This window comes from Eschrichtius robustus, chromosome 13 (genome assembly GCF_028021215.1).
Source record: "Eschrichtius robustus isolate mEscRob2 chromosome 13, mEscRob2.pri, whole genome shotgun sequence".
Taxonomy (NCBI): Eukaryota; Metazoa; Chordata; class Mammalia; order Artiodactyla; family Eschrichtiidae; genus Eschrichtius; species Eschrichtius robustus.
Genome location: NC_090836.1, coordinates 49,226,556 through 49,248,871, shown reverse-complemented (window position 1 = coordinate 49,248,871; position 22,316 = coordinate 49,226,556).

The following is a 22,316-nucleotide window of genomic DNA, read 5'->3' as shown; positions in this document are numbered from 1 at the left end:
CCTGCATCCTATTTCCTCCAGAGATTGCAAACACCTTATGGAGAAGAACACTAGCTTACATTTTTCTCTGAAAAGCTGAAAAATCCTTTAGCATGGTGCTGAATTTTCCAGTTTCCCAAAACTATCCCGGTTTCAACACTGAAAGTCCCATGTCCCAGGAAACCTCTCATTCCCCTGGCAAACTGGGCTGGCTGGTCACCCTATCAGATAATACAGAAAAAATCTGTGATTGATTGTGGAAACACTGAATAATTATAGTTTTCATTAAATGGAGAAACCAAAGGTGGTCACCAAATGAATTAAAATATGGCAGAGAAACATACTAGTCAGTACACATCATTTGCATAGATCTATTACACATGAAACATATATAAACAAGAAAAAGGAAAAGAATTGATTAATACAAGCTATAGAGGCAGATGGAATATCGGTTTATGTGAAGCTCAGAATTCAGTCCTCTTCTCTGTTTATTCTATTTCTCTAGTTGCCAGTAGGAACGGTGGCAAGGAAGGGAATATTGTCCTGCAGGCTTCCGTAGGCCAGAATAAACATGCCTGAAGTTTCAGCAACTAGCCGAAAATCAGCCATACTCTTGAGTCCTGGGCACTTTATCCTGCATCTCATCACATGCCTTTTGTCTTTTCTTCTGCTGCCTTAATCTTAGTGTTTCTGAGTGTTGTACTGCTGCTGTGAGCTTGCTGGGTATACTTTAATCCCCAGGGTCTGTTCAGAGCTTTTATGAAAGCTCCCAATATGAGAATTTTTATTCATGGTATTACTCTGGGAAGTTACTTACACTTGGTGGACTTGATTAATTTTTCTAGTTATGTGATCAATAATAATAGGATAATCATCTTATATACATCAGTGTTTTATAGTTTTAGCAATACAATGAATTTTTAAATTAATACATTCATTAAATGTTTTGAACGTTTCCTTTTCAAGAAATCCTGCTAGGCTCTCAGAAAAGAGTGGTGGAGATGGGCAAGTGTAGACAAAGGTAAGAAAGACCCTTCCCCTGCCCTTGAGGGCCTCATAATCGGTTGGAGGAGGTGGATGCAAACACCGACGTGGGATGGAACCCAAGGCAGGCTGGAAAGATCGCTGAGAAGGTAGGACAGGACTATGGGTAGGAGGTTGGAGGATCATTTTGATGCGTAATCTTGGGGAAAAATAAAAGAAGAGCTGCTTAGACACTAAGAAAAAGGAATTTATGGCCACATGAATACACAGATGAATAAAGCCATAGAAGCAAGGGAGTGGAAGACACATGCGTACAGTGATAATACAGAAGGAAAAGAGACCAGGGCATGCGGAAGACAGAGGGATGGTGCTGTGAGAGATAGAATTGGAAAGGTAGGTCAGGTCTAGAATCAGAGCATCAGAAAAGGTGACTACTCTTAGCTGAGCTTCCACTGGGAGCCAGATACTGTACTAAGTAATGTGCAGAAGTTATTTCATTGAATGCTTATTAGACCCTAAGGTAGTTATTTTTATCCTCAATTTACAGATGATAAAACAGGCTTAGAGAAGAAAATAATATAGACACATTCACACAGCTAAAAGCCAAAAAGCCACAAAGCCAGGTCAAAGCCCAGATCTGTCTGCCTCCAAATTCAAGCAAACTCAGCTCTTTGCATCTGCCCCCACATGACCGGGACTTTATTAGAGATGCAGGGAGTTATTAAAGGTTTGTGAAAGGACCAAGAGAGTTATCTGGATTCACTGTATGGGATGCATGGGCAAGTGCAGAGACCAAAGGTAAAGGTAATAAAGATTAGAACAAAGCTAGTAACTGAAAAGTGTAAAACACTGGAGAGCTGGTTCAGGGGTAGAGCCTACATAGTTAAACCACTGGGTTTACTGGGCACAAGTCATGAATGATTCCAAAAAACAGCCTGTGAGAACGTTGGTGTCATCTGTCACAGACATAGTGTATCTGACTTACTAGAATATGGAAAAAAGGGTCTTAACCATTCTCCTTGAAACATTTGTAGATTTTTTAAGTACACAAATCATTGTTAGGAAAATCATTTTGCTTCTGTTTAACAGTAGAGCATTGCCTTTCAATTTACCAGTGACATGAACATTTATCGTGTATAAGACTGTTCATAAATCAAGTGAGTCTCATCCACACTGAAATTTGTGTCCTTGTATGTTTACGTTTTAATGATGGGTTAATCCAGTCTGCAACTCTATAGCTAATGAACTGCCTGGTTTTCATAAAGGAGGGGGGAATCTGTGGCAAAGAATTCAAGAGGCAGTTATTATTCAAAGACCAAAAACATGGTACAGCTTCTTACGTATTTTGAAGGGAGTACTGAGAAAAACTGAGTTTTGATCTTGCCAAAGAGAGATGAAGAGCAGTCCACAATAGAATAATACAAATACTTTAAGATTTTCAGCATATTGGAAGGATACAACTAAAAGAATAGTAGAACCAACATTCAAATGAATAAACTAAATCTAAATGTTGAAGGAAGCATCTTAACATTGAGAATGTTTTACCCTTTAGCAGAAATATGTCAGGATAGTTATAACCATTGCAGCACTGGGATTCAAAATTAGATTGGATAAAGGAGGAAAAATAATCATGGTACAATATTCTATCTGACAAAGAACAGACGGCCGCAGCGGTCTCCGGTGGGTGCCTGCTCTTCTCTATGACTAAGCAATGTTTGCATACAGACATGATGGTCTTTTCCAAGCCTAATAATGATGGTAAAAGTGATAATAACCCTGGTTTATTAAACACCAATTATATGCTAGGCACTGTACTAGCTACAGTACATACATCTTCTCACTTTATCTTTAAAACAATCCTCTGATGAAGGCACACTGTTTCCATTTTACAAGATAAGCACGTGAGTTTAGGAAGCTTCAAAAACTTTCCCAATGTCACACAGTACAAAAAGTGGCGTATCTGGAGTTCCAACACAGACCTAGCGGACTCTAAAACCTACAGTCCTTGTTCGAATCTAGGAACTCTCAGTCCTAGCTGCATGTTAGAATCGTCTGGGGAGCTTTTACAAAAATTTCAGTGCCCAAGGCTCTCTCCTAGAGATTCTGATTTAATTGGTTTGGGGTGGGACCAAGTGTAAGTGTTTTGGGGTTGTTTTTTTCTTTTTTAATTTCCCTGGGTAATTATAATGGGCAGTCCACGTGACAGTAACAGTAGTGTAACTGTGTACTACCACCCGAAGCATTATGAATCTCCGGGACCAGAATGTGAAGAAACAATATAACCTTATGTTCACTCCTTTCATCCACCCCCACCCCCCAACCACACACCTCATTTTCAGATCACTGTTCTCAACAGAAAAGTTTTAACTATTAGGTTTAGATTGAGTAGACCGAAAGGTCACAGATAACATTCAAGCTAAGTCTTGGTCTCCAAAGAGAGGATCAGGGTACTAGGAATCAATACTTCACGGATGAAGCTTCTTCAGTATTTTTCAACACAGAATCCTAGGCAAACTTTCCTCTGTGTAGGAAAAGCAGTTAGCAGCTACATACCGTTTTTTTAAATCTTACCCCAGAAAATGTGCCTTATGTAATGTCTGAACCACCTCTCAGGCTTACCCTACAAGAGATGCAAAACCATGAACCAAAGGCTGAGGAGTCGAGGACACAGCAATGGGGCGTGGGGTGACAAGCAGCTGGGACAAGGCCAGGACGCTAGGTTCTAGGAAGACCTGACCGTACTTTTTGTTGCCAGCATTGTGGTGCACTTTTCTCCTGTTCTAGACAGAGAGTAAGCATTGTGGAGAAGTCAGTTTTAGTGTTTGGTTTTATAAAGGCAAATTAAATAAAGCTATTCTTCCCTAGGGTTGGAGGCACTCATAGTCTTTACTTACCTTGTTTTTTTCTTCAGCTCTCTAATCTTTTCTCAGTCCCCTTTAAACCCAGACCACAAACACACGCTGTTCAAACCTGTGCATTTCTAACATACAAGACACGCCCAGGCAGTTGAAATTGAGAGACAGAGCTACGAGAAGTTTCTCAAGGCTTCACAATGAGTCTGGTTCTTTCTTCTACATACATGCTTCCCCGCCCATCAGGTGTGTGAGGGGAAACTCCGGAGTGATGACCTCTCTCACAGACTTCTGACGGGCAGACAGGTGGTCAAGAAAGTGAGGCATCACAGGAACTCCATGAAAGTATGAAAGTACGACTTTGTCTCATGACAGATACAACTGGAATTCTAGGGACCCTGACCAACCCCATCTCTCCTCACTGGGAACTTCCTTTACCCAAAAGAGGGCCCAATATTTTATTCAGGTGGACCCAGACTTTATGTGGAAATGCCCAGGAGAAGAGCATGAACCAGAACATGAAGTTTGGAGATAGAGTCCTGTACTTGAACCCAGGTTTTATAATTTACCTGCTATATGGCCTTGAGAAATTTATTTAAATTCTCAAAGCCTCATTTTCCTCATCAGTAAAATAGAAATGGAAGCATAACACACATTAATGATTTAATGCTTGAATGGGCTGATATGAAGATTCAAAAAAATATGCCTATAAAACCCTTAGCATATTCCCTGTTCATTTGTATGAAATACATTTATTGAAAGCCTAACTAAGCCAGGCGTGACTGTAGGTGCTTCGGACTCAGCAGTGGATGAAACAGACAAAAGTCCCTTCCCCTCTGATGCTTACACTCTAGTAAAGGGAGACAGCAATAAACAAAACAAAGAGATAGAAGGTACTGAATGTTAACAGACTCACAGACTTCGAAAATTTTTGGTTACCAAAGGGGAAAGGTGGGGGAAAGGGATAAATAGGAGTTTGGGATTCACATATACACAACTATTATATATAAAATAGATAAGCAACAAGGACCTACTGTATAGCACAGGGAACTCTACTCAATATTCTGTAACAACCTATATGGGAAAAGAATCTGAAAAAGAATGGATATATGTATATGTATAACTGAATCACTTTGCTGTACACCTGAAACTAACACAACATTGTAAATCAACTATACTCCAATATAAAATAAAAATTAAATTTAAAAAGGGTACTGAATGTTAAGTATAGAGTAAAACATATCCTATGTCTAATATATAGAAAACTTTCAGCACCTGTTATTGATAAAAAATATATATAATATCTCATTATATCAACACACTTGTTAGGTAAAGATGTGAAGTATCTTTCACAGAACCCCGTACATTATAGAAGCTTGAGTAACAAACAAATTAAGCTAGGCATAAAGAAATGTTGCATCTTCTGAACTTTTAGAGAAATGATTGAGCCCCAAATCTGAAGTTCAGTAATGTGGAATCAGCTCTTCAATTGACGTCACAAAAAGGAACCACATGTGCAGTTGCACTGAAGCTATTCCCCAAAGCTTATATAACTCTTTGGAGTGAGGCCATTGGGAAGCAATCCCTAGCCCTAAGAGACTCCATCACTATTTCTGCTTGAGCTACAGACAGATGTGAGCAGCTAATACTGTGTGTGCTGTGCTCAGCGGAGTTCCTTACCCACTCTTATAAAGACCTCCCACATTTCTAAGGCTTTTAAAGCTTTATCTCATCAGCGAGTGTTACCTTGTCTCCATCACCTCCATAAGTGGATGACCACTGCACCAAACACTGCCCTAATCTTTTGCATGACTCTGAAAAGTCCTTTTGGTAAGCTAATAATAAACAATATATTTTCCACTTAAAAATCAAATGTCATTGTTTCCATAAGCACGGCTGTATGAATGTAACTGATTCCCTATAGAGTCAGAACAATGTTTATGATATGAAATAACCCCCAAAAAGCCATGGTTCAAGGCATCATGAAAACATAAGCTTGTCATATGCAAACAAGCTGGGAACTTTTCTTTCTCGGAAAGCCTCTACAGGAAACACTAAATCTGCTGCTAGGTTTCAGCAGCTACATCTGGCAGGCTGCAGCATGCACTGCCTTGCTATTGCTGGCAGTATCGCTCACTTTCTGGCTGGCAGAGCCCTAAGGAGGATGGTAGCAGCCAAGCAGGTTTGAGCTATGAAACTATGAGTTCACGTTAAACATAGAATTTACATGAAATGAACCGAGTCACAGTAAATGGAAAGGATTTATCACTTCGGAAGGAACTGTACATCTTAGTCTTATTTTTTTCCAATATTAGCTCCCTAAAATGTTTATAACTTGATTCTTTTCCCATGTACCATACACCTACTCCCTCTCTCTCATTTCCCCAACACTGCACTATCTCAGCTCAATTCTTCACTCCTTTTGTTGGGCAGGCAATATCTCTGTATTTTTATCATTAAAACTAATTAGATCTGGGAGGAGTAGCATAGCATGGTGATTAAAGGTGAGCATTTAAAGCAGGAAGGACTTGCACTACTTACTAGGTGTGAGACTTTGGGCAAGATATTTAAACTCTCTAGATCTCATTTTCTTCATCTATAAAATGGGGGTGATGGTATTTTTTTGTCTCATATCTCTGTTGAGAAGAGTATGAGGTAATGCACAAAGTATTTAGCATACTTCCTGGCACACGGGACTGATTTAAGAGAGTTTGTTTTCTTTTTAAAGGATTCAACTGTGGATGACTGCAGAGGGGGTTTCTCCATATGGTTCTAAGTATATGAATACATTTGGACATAAGAAGCAGTAGGTATATACACATACATATTTATCAAACTGAAAGCAGTTGTTTAACATCTTTGTGAGTTGCTCACACATTACAGCTGAATATCTCTTCATCTTTGTGAATATGAGATTGTGTGGTGGGCGTGGGTGTGTGAGGATAATTGGATCTAATATAAGATGGATGTAATCCCAAATGAGAGAGCCATTCGGTTCTCTCTTTCCAAGAGCCCCTTTGAATTTTCTGTCCTTATATTATTGTACAGACACAATAGTTGGTAATTCCCTTTACATCCTACTTATCCCTCACAATTCCATCCTTTGTTTTGCTTGTTAATTTCAGGAAGGATTCATCTTTGTGCTCACAAACCACTCTTTGGTTTGCATCCATCTACTAGTTAGAGCAGCTGGCTTTCCAAACAAGATCCAGGAGAAGTCAGCTGGTTCAGGAACAATCTGTAAGCCAATGGAAGACTGGTTTTAATTATTTTAGGTTGTTACCAAAGTAGTCAATTGCCAGGAACCTATAAAAGTCATTTGAAACACATGCTCTTGAACCCAGGTATACCTATTTTTATCCCTGGATTGCAGGTTGAACAATTCCATTTATTTAAAAAAATATTTATTTAGTATCTGCTTTGTTCAGAAAACATATTCCTTTAGGACTGCAAAGGTATAATGAAATTTATGGTTAGAGAATGTTATGACTAGAAGGGAGATCATCCCTTTAAATCTTGAATAGAAACTATCTTTCTGGTAAGTGTCAGACAGCCAACTCAAACTAATATAAGGGGGAAAAAAGTATTTTATTGAATCACAAAACTGAAAAGTATAGAAGTGGACTGACTTCAGATACAGCTGAATACAGGTACCAAAATAATTATCATAATGCTCATTCTTACCATTTTCTCTCTCTCTCTCTTTCTCTCTCTCTCCCCAAACCCCAATTTCACAGCTCTTCTTTCTTTGTGTTGCATTCAGTCTTAATCAGATTCTCTCTCCTGGTGGGAGGGATGGTCCCTGGCAGCTTTATGCCTTCATGATTATTTCAGTTTATATATTTTGGAAATTAAAAAGGGTTCACTTTCCCCTGGTTCCATGCAGTTTACATACACACACACACACACACACACACACACACACACACACATCCTGGAAAACTCTCCCCCCACGCTGCAAATTGGAAGGACGTGAGTTGATTAGCTTACTGAATGATAAACCTTGTTTAGTAAGAAGGAGAAAATTAACATATGTTACTTTTTGGGTCATGTTGCAAGTTTTTCCCCAAACAATTCACTTTTAATGTCATTTCCATCTCTAGGAAAATATCTTTCCTTATTTTTTTCATACTTTGCATTTGGTTTTGCTCTTCCCATGGAAAAGAGTCTGGACCACCATTAAAAATATCTGCAATACCTATTCATAATGTTTTTATCATGAGTAAGAAGGAGTAAGGTTTTACCATATGTTGAAGTACAGAAAAAGTTGACAGCTTTCAATGTATTCTCCCAGAGAGTCAGTTTGCTAGGTCTTGTGACTTTGTACGAAAGAGAAAATGGATGTTTCCATGGTTCTTCATAAGGGTGACATGGAAATAAATGAGGTTTTTGGCTAAAGGATATATTTTAACCAACAGGTTGAATTCCAGAACACTATTATAAGCAATGAAGACACACTATGGCCACAGAAGGAGAATTTTTCAAACACCAAAGTGTGTGTTTAGAGGTGGGAAATAATCAAAGGATGAGACGCGTGAGGGTATCCAACTTAAATTTTAAAATTCATGCGTTTAGCACCTGTTTTCATAGGCTAACGACATAGGTATAGATATGAGAATGTGATGCATCAGTGCACTCAGTTCCTTTCAATTTGTTACATTTCATTAAATATTTAATCCAGAACAATTCCACATCATTTTGCAAATGAGAAAAACTGAAACTCACAGAGATTACATGATTCACTTCAGATCACACAACAGGTAAGTGGCAGAGGCTAAACAAAGACCCAGCTTCTCTGACCCCCCCAACCTCAAGCTGCTGTCCAATTTTATCAGTAAACATTCAGTTTTTACATCAAGTACTTATATGTTTCCTATATTTAACATTAATACAAAGTCTGAAAGAAAAATCTAAATAACTGCTACTCAAAGTTGCCTGTCTTTGAGCTGTTTATTACCAGCACTCCAGGAATAATCAAGAAAGTCTTGTTACATTCAAAAAAAAAAAAATCAGGTGAACTAAACAGTGTGCTTAGCAACTTGGTTGACTGACATTCTGGCCCCAACTCCTTACCTCATCCCAAGTCAGTAACAAACAGTTCTAGGACCCACATGAGTCCTTGGTCCCCATGTTGAATGACACTGATGTAAATTCTTATAAAGTTGACCTGGAAATCTGAGTACACTAAAGATTTTGCAGTATCTAGATGACAAGGAGAAAAATACCCCAATAATCACTATAAATTGTAACTCCAGAAGGTGTAGTGGCAAGAAGTGACATTCACCTGATTTTTCCTTTTGGGTTGAGGAAACACACATATTACAGGAATGAGGTTAAAGCTGCCTCTACCTGGCAACTTGTTTCTCTTCACACGTGAAGACTCCACTCCCCACCAGCTCCCTCAGCCCTTGCCACTACTACACACTTTTCACAAGGTTGTGTGCCCATGGCCAGGGGCATGCCATCAGGAGAAAGAAGGAATGATTTTGCCTCAGCCAGGTGTCACCTACAATTTTAAGGTTAGCTTCAAAAAGGAAGTAGAAGAGAAGGTTTTATGCCAAATGAAGGATTCTGCTTGAAGATTTTATTCTCTCTAGTCTTGGAGGAAAATTCCTGAATAATAAATAAAGTACCAAGGTCACTCACCTTTATAAATTGCCATTGAGCAGAGCAGGTAAAGCACAGGAGGCAAAGATATATAAGAAAAGGAATACTTAGAGCTGATTACAAACAGATTTTATCCTTTGTCTACCTATGCCAGAACTTTCTATCAATTCATTTTAAAAACAAAACAAAATTTGTACAATTTAGACACCTGGTTGAATTCTTCCCTTGGAGGGGTCTATAAGAACACAGCTTTACGTATATTCTTCAGTCATACGTGCCTGCGCTAAAAACCTTTGGGAATTCTATGAAAACTGTGTTTGGATCCATTTAAACTATGGCATATTTTTTAGGGAGTGTTTCAGGAATTCCTAAAAAGTACATTTGATAGAATGTAAAATCAAATATGTCTTCCTCCAAATGACACAAAAACTTTCATTCAAGTATTGCCCAGTTGCTATTCTGTATATTTCCAAGACAAATTCTGAAGATTATATTTTACCTCATTTGGAATATGTACTTTTACCAGATAATTAAAATGGTCACAAAATTTGGGGGCCTCAATTACAGAAGAAACAATAGCTATATTACTTAAGGAAGGGAGGAAGGGGAGAGGCCATCTCTGTTTGTGATGAATTAACACAGATGGCTGAATTTGAATTACTATCGAAACTGCTAATATAATATAACAGTAGCCAAAAATTACTTCTAAGGGAAAATCTCGTTATTTAAATATTTGTTTTACATATGAATGTATTTAAAACTATGAATCATTAGATTGGAAATGAATGAGAAATGTACAAAATTTTACTTATACTTTTTCTGATATCAGAATTAATTTGTAGAGGTCTATTTACAACTTCTTTCAATCAAGAAGGAGGATTTAGGGTAAGTAACAAAATAATGTTATTCCTTTTGCCAGCATTTCAGATTTCAATACAAATAAGTTCCAGTATTATCATAATAGAGAAAGAAAACTGAAGGAGTAGTTGAGTAAATTATGGTAATTCCCTTGATGGCATTTTATACAGGTATAAGATCATATTTATGCATAAAAAGGAACAACGGGAAAAAAACTTCATAAATAATGTTAATTGGAAAAAAGACTTGTATGTTTATTACATTAAAACATCATGAATGCTAAATGTTTATGTAAGGTTGAGATTTGATTATTTTCTGCTTTCCTCTTTGACATATAATTTTAAATTATAACTATGATGTAAATTGAAAGATAATATATATTATCTTTACAAATGGATTAACTAATAAAATGGGCTTGAACATATTTTAACCCAATTTATGTTTTCTCGATAAAATGGCGTAGCAATTTTGGAATAAATGCGTTTGGCTTAAAGACATTTTCTAATGAAGATGCACTATATTTAAATGTAGTGGCCATTTTATGGCCTACCACAGCAAATGAAGTTTTTATTTATTAGAAAAGATGAGCACTTTTTAATAAGAGTGATCTAGAGCTAGAATAATTTTTAAAGTATTCCACTGGAGGTAGAGTATTCTCTATTCAGCCTTCACTCTACCCAGATAAACAAGCTTGAATAACAAAAACTCCACACAAACTGTCTCATCATTAACAGATGTACTTTAAATTTACCTATTGAGGACCACAAAAATCATCAATTTTCATATGACTCTAAGTAAACCTAAATCTGTTTTCCTAAGCATGCTTATTGAACTGTAAAAGAACAAGCAGAGCTACCAAACATTCATTCCAGAAAACAAACTCCATGAAGAGTGTAATTATTCTGTTCTTTCTTTAAATCTCCTTGCCAAGGACCCAAACTGGATTAAGTATTCAACACCAAGAGATTAAAGATGTATATCCCTGTAGCTACCACTGCACACATCTCCACATAATCACTGGGATTAACTTTCCAGGGAAGTAGATCAAAGCTTTATTTCCTTGTGGGTATCCGATAATAAAAGCCAAAGCTAAACCAAACTCTCATCACTTTTGCATCTATCCTTAAGCTACTGGTTCAAGGATAATCAGAATATGTAAAAGATAAGGTCAGTGAGAAGGAAAGGAAAGGAAAAAAAACACTCTATTTCACATTGAACAGTGATAACACTAGTCAAGCAACAAAAACAAACAAAATCACGTGAAAGTTTTCAACACATCATCATCATCACCATCTTATGCTATCATTTAATGTTCATTCACCTTTTACCAAAGACTCACCATTTGTGCATTATAAACTATACAAATAAATCAGCCCAGCTATTGTATATCAATTCTTGGCAATGAATGATGATGAATCTTTGCAATTAGCATCTTTACTTTTGCAGAAAGTTTGTTGCAAACTAGATAATGTGTTTTTAGTTCCAGCCCAAGTTAGGAAAATCGGCTGCTGAATTGAATAACTTGGATTAAGCACCCACGATTCAACTAACTTTTTGTACTTATCAGTAAAAAACTTGGGTCTTTTATATATATGTATGTATGTATGTATGTATGTATATATACACCAAGCTCCTCTGGAGTAGAGGTTTGCTTTGACTAAGTCTGTATTTGTACTCCTGGATTCCACTTCTGCCCTGGTGCTTGAGAGAGATCCACAGGGAATTCAAAGGGGAAGAATCTGGCCTTTTGTCATTAATATTCCTACAAGTCCAACAGAAAAACTGAAGCTTTTGGCTGTTAAACACATCATAAACATTAATCCATATTTGATGAATCGGCCTTCTGTTACATATTAAAGAACAGATTTATTTTTCCATTATTTCGATTCCCTTACTTAAAACGCCTTTATGAGCAACATTTGTGAGCAATAACAAAAATATACCAATATTGAAGAGACAGAAATATTCCAGGAAGAAACTCCTAAAAAGACAATTGTTTCCTCTGGGCATATTATAGACTTTGACTCTTCAAAAGATTTATCTTTTGCATAGACTAAACATTCTAACTTGGTTAAAAAAAAAAAAAAAAAAAAAAGGCCTGTGCTTTTCAGAATCTCCTTCAAAGCTTGGAAACATTAGGACCAATATTTATGAAATTATTAGATCTTGGAAAGAACAAGAAAATCTTCCAGACTTTGCCTACATTTTTATCTGAATCTAATTAAAAGATGGTGAAAAACTATCAACACAAGTCCATTTGGGATGAAAAAATAATGTTTTTATAGTAGTGTTATTGTAATGGTATGCAATTATATTTTTCAATAATGCTTATGATGTCCAGAAGTTATTCACTCAATCATATCTTTTCTGCAACACAGTAATTATATAATATACATTTATTTTATACTTCCAAATGTCTTATTTGCTAATGTTTAAATTTCTCTCATATTAATCAGCCCATTGTTTTAACCAATCTAAAATATATAAGAATTAATGTTGCTAGAGAAAAGTAACATATTTCTCCTTTCCTGGAGGTGTATTAACCCTCTCACACGAATGAGGAACATACAAAACTGTATTTCTCTCATAAACTTTGTAAGATAAAAATGGGACCTAATTGTGTGTCTCAGAAAATAATCTTACATTGCTATAAATTGTAACTGCCAGGGGACAATGCAACAGAAATTCAATTATTTGCAACCACATTAAACTCTTATAATAAGAAACACATAATCAGTTTGTGGTCCATGATTTCTCAAATTATAACTTAATAACTGAACGTACTTTATCAGATTTCTACATGGTGATCCACATTCTACAAGGTCATGGAGGATAACATGGTCTCTGGGCAACATCTCGTCTATTAAGAAGTTTAACCACATGATCATGAAATCATGAAGCTGATCTCTGAGGAAAGCAAATCATTCAATTTCTCAGTACATAGAAAAGAAAGGAAGCATTTGGCTGCCCTCTAGGATTTGATCTGTGTCTTATTTCTCTGCCTATTGGCTTGTGGTAGCAAGTTGCTAGAAAATAGAAGCTTAAAAAAAGGTAATCATATAGAACTAGGTCAATGCGCTAAAGGAATAGGAAACAAAAATGATACTAGAATTCCTCACTTCCTGTGAAAAAAAATCCTGTGCAGTAAAAAGGCACAAAGGTCTCCAGACATATCACCTTTTATGTTGGCAATTCACACCCTGCCCTTCCTGCCTTCTCCAGCCATTAATTCTCTACCCTCCTTAACGTCTAGATTATATGGAGAACATAGTGAAGCCAGAAAACAGCACTCCAGAATGAAAAAAGTCATCCAGTTTCCATGATCATGTCTCTGTAACAGTGAACAGTTGAACCATTTTAATCACATGAAGGACAGATTTCAATTACTGCACAAACCCTGCTAGAATGACACCAATAGCATCAAAACTGACAGCTAACCATCGTTGAGTGTTGACTCTATCCCAAGCTCTTCCCCTCCATTATCTCATTTCACCTCTCAACTACCAAAGTGCAAATGCTATAATTTCTCTTTACAGCTGAATATCCAGACACTGTGTACAGTTAGATAACTTTCCGATACTGCAGCTGATATTACACGAAGGCCGTTGAACCCAGTGCTGGCATACTCTTGTCACCGAGCCATGCTGTCTCATACTGTAGTCACTGTTAAATCCATTAAACACATGGGACACAAAAATGATCACTTAGAGATTTTGCCATGAGCATCTGCAAATTGTGTCTTCAGATTTTAAAAAGTATATACACACACAAACACATACAAAAGCATACACTCAACTTTGTGTACTAATTTTTGTTTGATTACTCTCCATTGTACCTTTGGATAGGTCTTCTCAGAAACATAGCATAATTCCCCTGTGTTCAAAAGAACATTTTATTTGTGATAACAATGTTTACATTATTCAAAGAAATGCTTCCAAGTCACTCTTTTCACATTGCCTTTTCCCATTTTCCAAATCAGCTCACCTTTGTGTCCACCCTTATAACCATGTCATTAGCTATAATAATGATTGATCTAGCCTCCTTGCAGCCTTTAGCCATCTGTGCAAGCGAAACTTTCAACCCAGACATTTCAAGCATTAAACATATACTGGAGCTCTGTTCAATAGATCTTTCATAAATCCCCAGCTCCCAGCCCCACAGAGTAAGAAAAGTCAGGTCATGAGCAGGAAGTAATGGAGACAAGGCAGTTTCTGAGCTGAAACTCAGACTCAAAGCTGGTTTATTGTTGTCATGACGACAAGTTCCTCATGCCTAAAGTCACTGGTTTCTGAAAAGAATGATGCAGTGTCTAGCCCTACAGCTGGACATATAAACCAAATTAGTCTGTCATGCCTCTACCTGCTTTGTGGTTATTAGTAAAAAGAGCCATATATCACACAATCAGTCATGCAGCAGTTAAGCTCCGCACACACTGCTTTCTCAGATCTGTAACTCATTTTTTTTCAGCTCCTCAGAATAATAGTTTGAATCTGGAGGCCGAGCGGGGGTGGGGTGTGGGGGGAAATCAAAGTAATTTGGCAGATATTTGAAATTCTTCAATGAACGATAAAGCAGAAAGCAATCTATAGTGTTTCTCCATACTAACACTACCTCATGTTTTAAATCACACAAGCAGTAAGAGGGTCTCGCAAATTCTCTGTAAATTAGAGCTCAAAACGTCATTGATTTGCAAAAGATTTCTTTTAAATGAAGAAGGTGTTTTGGGAAAGAGAAGCTAGGTTTGCCTGCTCCAGATGTGAAATGAGAGCCTTGAGAGCTCAACTCTCTTCCTTGCTCTCCAAGTGATTAATTGGATGACCTAGGGGAAGTAATTTAACCCAGCCGTGGAAAAAGAAAATATGCACTTACCCACCAGAACTGGGTGTCTTATTTGCCTCCACACCTGCGCCATTGACATCACTCCTTCCTCAAAAAAGTTATTAAGACCCCCCTCTTGTGCAACATACCCTTCCCCTCCGTCAGTCCACGCTCACTTGTCTCTACCACTCGCTTTAAACCCTTCAAGTCTTATCACACCTATAAATATCTGATATTCCCCTGTCTCCTTCCTCCACCTGGTTCGGTTCTATCTCTGGTGTCTCCTGGAAGAAAGCTGAAAACTAGGAAGCGGGTCCAGTCTGTCTTTGGCATCCATTCTCCTTATCCAATCCACCTGGGGCTCTTTTTTCAGCATTTGGCATGGTCACGCTGTCCACACAGCTGTTTGGGGTTTCATTCTATAGTATCCAATCTGGGCTTGCCCTCCCTAAAGTGGTCTAAAAATTCCCTATGTGCTCTCTCCTTCCTACTGTCAAAAGTCAGTTTTAATCATTTCTCCCTATTTAACCGGCTTTGTGGGGTCGGGTCTCCCTAAAAGGAACTGGGTAAGGGGTGCTGCTTCCCCCTTTGTTTGCACATCCCCTGCACTTTGGGTGGACACTATCACACCAATGAGCAGTCAAAGGCAGCAAGACCAGAAGCAGAGTTGCTTCTTACGTAGGGTCTTGCGAATTGGGGATGGGGAGGGATGAGAGGGGGCTGCCCATATCACAGTATAATCCCATATTGATAATGAATTTAATATGATAATTAGTTCACCTTTCCAGATAGTATACTCACATTTTAAAAGGAAAAGTCAGTTTACCCTAAAGGAATGAGTTTAATAATGGAAATTTCAGGTAACTGTGGCAGCCAGTGAGAGAGACATTTTTGAGCCTGGGAGGTCTCAGAGGAAGTTGGATTGGGTCAGGTCTGGAAGTATTTGAATCCAGGTGTGGCAGAATTATTTGCAACTGAGAAGCATGCAGGACAAAAGACAATTAAAAGCACTGTGCGATGGCATAGATCCAGCTAAAATATGAGTCAAACCATATCTCATGGTATAATCCACAAGTCTTTAATATGTTAGGTTCCTGTTCTTTAGCTGGTGGCACAGCATTGAACTCTAGATCCTTTGAGGATCCCTGTATACTGTTTATCATATCAGTATCCAGGATATTTTGCTAGAATTATTTTCATATTTAAAAAAAACCTCTTCACTAAAATCCACAACGACCCATCTGATTTATTTTATTTTTTTATTATTATTTATTTATTTTAACATCTTTATTGGAGTATAATTGCTTTACAGTGGTGTATTAGTTTCTGCTTTATAACAAAGCGAATCAGCTATACATATACATATATCCCCATATCTCCTCCCTCTTGTGTCTCCCTCCCACCCTCCCTATCCCACCCCTCTAGGTGGACACAAAGCACCAAGCTGATCTCCCTGTGCTATGTGGCTGCTTCCCACTAGCTATCTACTTTACATTTGGTAGTGTATATATGTCCATGCCACTCTCTCGCTTCGTCCCAGCTTACCCTTCCCCCTCCCCGTGCCCTCAAGTCCATTCTCTATGTCTGAGTCTTTATTCCTGTCCTGCCCTTAGGACCCATCTGATTTAGATGTGTGTTGTTTTTGCCCCCAAGTACTAAGAAACAAGTTTAACTTAAACAATTTTACAGCACCTCCAGACAACAGCAGCACACATTTGGTTTTTAATGGTCGTGTAGGGCTTTAATGGGTTTTAGAACCGTTGAGAATATATTTGTTTTAGCAGCATGGCTTCTACACACAAAGACAGAGATTTTGAAAAGTATGCACAAAGTTATTGCTATCCAGATTTAGACTAATTGTCATATGATTCTATACATAAATGTGAATACGAACAGGTGAAAATATATCTACATGATATAAAAATGCAATTACATTTTATTTAAAAGTAATTGATCACTAACTGGTCACTTAATAAAGCTCATGGTATATTCAGAGTACAGGGGTACGTAAAGGACAGTTATCATAAATGATGTTTCTTAATAGAATGATATTTATTCTTAACATTAATTACCCTAATTATAGCCTTAAATATGTTTTTGGAAGACAGATGGGTCAAAGAAGTGACCGGGAGTGGGGGAGAATAACAGTAAGGAAGCAAACTTATAACCTTCCAAGTGAGACTATTTTATTCTTTACTTTCATTTGGAGAAAACAAACAAAAACTCAATAATTTGGAAATGCCCTGAACAAATAAAATTAGTGAGCCTATTACTCACTGATTGGGAAATTCCTTCAGGGCTGGACCATTGTGCTATATCACTAAGCAGTTCATTCTTATGTTAACTAGTTCACCTTTCTATGTTCCACAGTCTGTAACATGCATTCCTTACCCTAGTCGTACCTGCAAGTATAGACTGTCCATCTCAAGGGGCCTCACACAGGAAGGTACGGATGGCTCAAGAAACAAAAAGTACTGTTGGAAAGGTCAGCAAAGAGTAAGACTGCCTGTGAATGGAAGGGTTTCTATAGACTGCCCAGAAAGTTAAACCACCTTCACTTCCCCAGTGTTCATCTTCAGTCAAGCTCACAATATGCTAAGAGAGATATCACAATGGCTAGGGTTTTGTTTTCTGTTTTTTAAAAATAATTTTTAGGTTATATTAAATTTCTGCTGATACCTGAGAATAAAAATCATTTCATCACCATTATCAGCATCAACACACCATCCGCATCAATGTGTGTGGGAGGTGGCCTCTATCGTAGTACACGAACTTCCATTCCCTGATTTCCCCCACGATCTCCTCACTTCCTGGTTGCTATGGATTCCACCTGTGATGTGTAGTGTCTGATGCCTGCCAATCCATTCTTAGTACCCAGTACTGTGTGGAATGGAAGCAAGTCACTATCAGCATTTGAATAATCCACATATCTCGGCAAAATGCTCCTCTCTTTTCCATTCTGGCCTACCAACTTTTCTTTCCAACATGTTCTACGTGTAAGAGAGCAGAAAGAAGCACACTGGATACACCAGATTTAGCCTCTACCCAACTGTTCTCTTCACAGAGAAATCGCGACCTCGTGACTATTGTTGCTGCTGTGGTTGGTTTCTCTCAGCTCCTTCCCTTTAGGTCCCAGACACCGTAACAAAGAGAACAGGGCCAGAAACTGTAAGCACTACCTCAGGGCATCCATTTGTCCTTCACCTCCATAGCCCGTACTCCTCCGGTCAAGCTACTACACTCCAAATCTCTCTACGGTTAAAAACTGAAAGTCATTTCTCAACAGCTGAGGGATCCTACTCTCCCCGGGCCAAGCTAGACAGAGCCAGCCATTTGTTTTTCCTGTCAAACTCAACCAGCCCTGAGATATTTGATATAAAACTAAACTGCGGGTTACACAGTTTAGGCCTTAACTTGGGAGCCTGATGTGACAGGAAGGATTAATTGTAGCTAGGTGGAGTGGAAAGAACAGCAAAATTAAGAATCAGAGAACCCCAGTTTCCCCTGCCAATTCTGTCCATAACCCTACATTCAAGCCAATTCACCTCACTGCCTTTAATCCAAAATTGAAACTTATCTCTAAAAACCTCCAAAATATTTTAAATCAGATAAATTATTTAGAAAATGAAGATAAATAAAATTCCCTACTTATCTCAGCAGACTTATGGGAGTATCTGATAAATTAGCTGTGTGATAACTAATAAGGTTGTTGAGTCTCTCATGACCTCAGTTCACAAATGTGGGAAAGAGAAACAGGGAACTATACTAGATGCCGGCTAAGATTTCTTCCTAACCTACAATTATGTGATTCAATTAAAGTAATAAATATGTAAGCTCTTTGAAATGTATACCAGTATTATTACAAATATGCATAGCATGTTTTTATTAAATGTCCAAGAAATCATCTATGTAAATATAAAACATTCTATGTGAATGTAAAAAAATGTAAAAGTTTCAGCTTTTAAAGTATATTTTTGAAAAATATTCTGAGATTCTCTCCTTGGAGTATGGTCATTCCCATTTTGGAGGAATGAAGATCTAAAGTTTTCAAATTTTAGCAATCATATAATTTTCACTGAGAAGATGTGCACCTAGTTCCATTTAATATTTATGGAGCACTTTATATTTTCAAGACTCTTATAGGCATTAATAAGATATTCCTCACATAAACCTGAGAAATCAGTTATTACCCTCATTGTATAGATGAGAAAATTGTAATATAGAAAGTTGAATGAATTGCCCAAGATTATAAGGCACATCAGTAAAAGGCAAAACTGCAAAAGGGGGGTCAGACTCTAAGCTCTGTGCTTAAAAATGACTCGGTCAATTCTTCTCACCACAAATTTCTTTCTGTATTTCAGCTTCTTTCTACCACTTGATACACACAGTAACAAAAACAAACCAACCCACACATTAATGTTTAAATTTTAATGTCTAATTTTGTTCTTATATATAAATGCAAGATATAAGTGCCATCCATTCCTTTGCATTTAAAAATACACTTTAGGGACTTTCGTGGTGGTCCAGTGATTAAGACACTGTGCTTCCAAAGCAGGGGGAGCGGGTTCGATCCCTGGTCGGGGAACTAAGATCCCATATGCCACAGGACACAGCCAAAATAAATAAATAAATAAATTTAAAAAAATAGGAGTAGTTGAATAAATTATTGTATATTCATACTATGAGGCATTATGCAACTATTAAAATAGAATGCATGTTAAAAAAAATAAAATAAAAATAAACTTTAGTACTGAATTCAATTTAAAACTTTAAAATCAGCTCTCTTGATTTATTCATGTAGGTGGTATGTTAACAAGCACAATGTATAAGATGTGTTTAAGATTCTCATTTTTAAAAACAGTTTCCCACTCTCCTATAATTCTGCTCTAAGGAGGAAAGTTTTGGGTTGTTTTGTTTTGATTTGCTTGTCTTAGTTTTCTTTTTTCGAATTGGTGGGTGTGGGGATAAGGAAAAGTTTTTGCCTTGCTTCTAGATCAACATTCTGCCAGGGTCACTTCTTTTCTGGTCACTTTCAGGCAATAAACAACCCTATGAAGACATTAAAATGCCAACACAACCTCAATTCAGTCATTAGGTCATTCAGTCCTAGACAATAACCTAAAATATGGACATCATTAGAGGCCCATCATCTCCCTCTTTCCAGCCAAGACTTACCAGGATAGGGGCAGAGGTGGGGCGATGAAGCAATAGGAGAAAATTCTTACCTGGCTGGTACTTGGCTCACTCTGTGGAATTGGTGAGATGGATAAAGTTGGTTCTCAGAGCTCTTCAGAGGCTCCCACACTAGGTGCCTTGTGTCAGGATAGAACTGATTATGCTGTGGCAACAGCTAACCCCCCAAAATCATTGGCACAAGACAACAGAGCTGAGTTTCAGCTTACTCACCATGTGCCCCAAGGGTGGGTGGGCAAGCAGGCTCTGTTTACTGTAGTCATTCAGAAATTTAAGTTAATGAGGCTCCGCATCACAACACATTCTTCTAAGATCACGGCAGCAGAGGAAAGAGCACAGGGAGCAAGTGCTGCCTCTTCATGTGTCTGCCCATAAGAGATGCGCAAACGTCCACTCACCCTCATTGGTCACACTGAGTTCATCAGGGCAGGGATGGATGGATGGATGGATGGATGCATGGACTGGTTGATTTTACAAAGAAAATATTTTAGGGCAGGGATTTATAATCCTCCTGCAAGGGGAGGCACTGAATAAGGGAGAAGAGGACTGTAGGCCACCACCCAGTCTGGTTGCAACTCCCATGATATGGGGGCAGGTCTTCCACAAGACATCCCCGATCCGCACTACACTTCTGGTTACCCAATGTTCATCCCACACAAACTCTCCCTTTGTGGCCTTTCATCCTGTGGCAGAAACATCTCCAGGCCTAAATTTCTATCATGGACTCTGTATCTGTCCCCTGGATTTCATGTACTTTTAACCAGTCATCTTAGAGAACCAGCATTAATTCCCAAAATAGCAGCCACTTTCTCTTTAAAGCTGTCCTTATACCAGCACAGCTCACCAGGAAGCTGGTGGCACAAATATCCCCACAACTTCAGGGGTCACATATTAGGGTCCTTATCCCCACCTTCAAGTGGGAGGAACAGATTTACAATGAGGCAACAGCTCTCGCCAAAGAAATCTTTTTGCAAATCGTCCTCTCCTTTCTACTTTCTCTAGACTTGTACTCTTAAAGCATTGGAGGGGATTTAAAAATTGTGGAACCAGTTCTTGGCAGTTTTCATTGACAGTTTTATACATGGTCTGTCTCTCTCTCTCACTTTGGTATCTGATATCTTGACTCTTCTGTTAAAATTTCCATATTAACACTCCACCCTATACTTTTATCCTTACCATCAAGGCTGTATGGCTCAAAATGATTACTGCTGGTCATGTTTGAACTACAAAACTCCTGTCCCTTCTCTTTCTGGTAAAATTCCTGTGGCTCGCATTCTGCCGCTAGTGTGGACATTTGTCCCAGGTCGGGTCCATCATAGTACCTGGTTCCCCTGGTCTCAATGAGTGGCCGAGGGATTAGCATGTGACCTGACCTGCACAATTCAGGGTTCTTCCTTGTAGAAGGGAAAGGAGAAATGTTTTGCCCCCTCCTCTGATTTCTAAAGGAGATAGAACATCTACTTCCCATAAGAAGGCAGTGTTGAAGGGAGCACTGTTCCATGCCTCCACATGATAGGAGGAATGGTTAATCTAATTGGTCAGAGCTGGACATTCATTGGCCATGTGGTGTGATGACTACTCTTAAAAACAAGTAATAGACTCCTCCACCTCATCATGTTGCCTGTTTTATCAATCTCTAAGAAACGTAATGGTCTCTTTTTCTTCTTCTTGCTGCCATGCAAAGTTGGGGTCCATAAGATCTACTTTCTAGAGACAAGGCTGACCAAAATGTTTCCCACTATCTCATTTCTGCCAGCCAAGGCAAGTCTGAGGTTGGCCTCCAGTCCTCTGTGAAGTTGGGTAGATTTGTGGACTGAGTTGATTCTGTGGAAGCATGGGTGGTTATAAGACTTAAGGTTGAAGAAGGAGTAAATCTCTTCTATAATCAATCTATTGTTTTGGGGTGGTTGACTTTATGTACTGATCCCAATTGTCCTATTTTTTCTCTTGCAGCTAGAACCCAGGAATATAGGAGGTGTGAGTAATTGGTTCAAGAAACTTCTAGCATCAGAGAATTTATTAACT